Genomic DNA, 707 nt, shown 5'->3' with positions numbered 1-707 from the left:
AGGGTTTATCATGCACCTTCACTGCTGAATCTACTGCCCCTGAGCTTCCTCCATTTCTTTTGCCATCCACAGAACCTTTCTTCCTTGCGCTGTGTTAAGTTCTGATGCAACTTCTGTACGCCAGTGGTACAGTGCTTTCTCGTGGTTTTTCATTTTTCACGTTTGCTTCATCTTCGTTATCACTTATTCGCTGCTCTAGTACTTTTTTTCACTATTATTTTTTCGTTTACTTAGTAGTCTCGCGTCTGTAAATCAGATCAATACTCTCTGCTTTCCCTTTCCCACACAGATTCAGGTGCTTGGAACCTACACCCTATAGAAGCTGCTGGGTAGTTGCTGGTGTAGTTTTCTCTTCTTTTTCTTTTCTTTGAAACGGTTTCAGTTGCTGCATTTCTTATTGCTTTGCACCACGACAACATCTACGGAAGGGGTAATGAACAGAAAGCGACTACAGGTTCTTCTTGCTGCAACAAGGGGACCCGTCGCTGTATAAATAGGGCGAATATGTGTAAATACAGTTGAAGCGGTTTATGCTTTTCATGCTGCTTCTTGGGGTAGCAGTTGAGTCAGTGTCCAGGCAAGCTGCCATCCGCATGGGGGCGTATTAGGTTTCCGTTGAACTGAAGGGTTTCTGATAAAGGGGTTGTAGTGCGTGTACACCCGACTTGTGAATTTTCTGTATCACGTTCGGCGGCTGCAATACCGCA

The sequence above is a fragment of the Eimeria mitis genome, genomic scaffold (assembly GCF_000499745.2).
Source record: "Eimeria mitis Houghton genomic scaffold, Emh_scaff1150, whole genome shotgun sequence".
Lineage (NCBI taxonomy): Eukaryota > Apicomplexa > Conoidasida > Eucoccidiorida > Eimeriidae > Eimeria > Eimeria mitis.
This window is presented reverse-complemented; position numbering follows the sequence as displayed.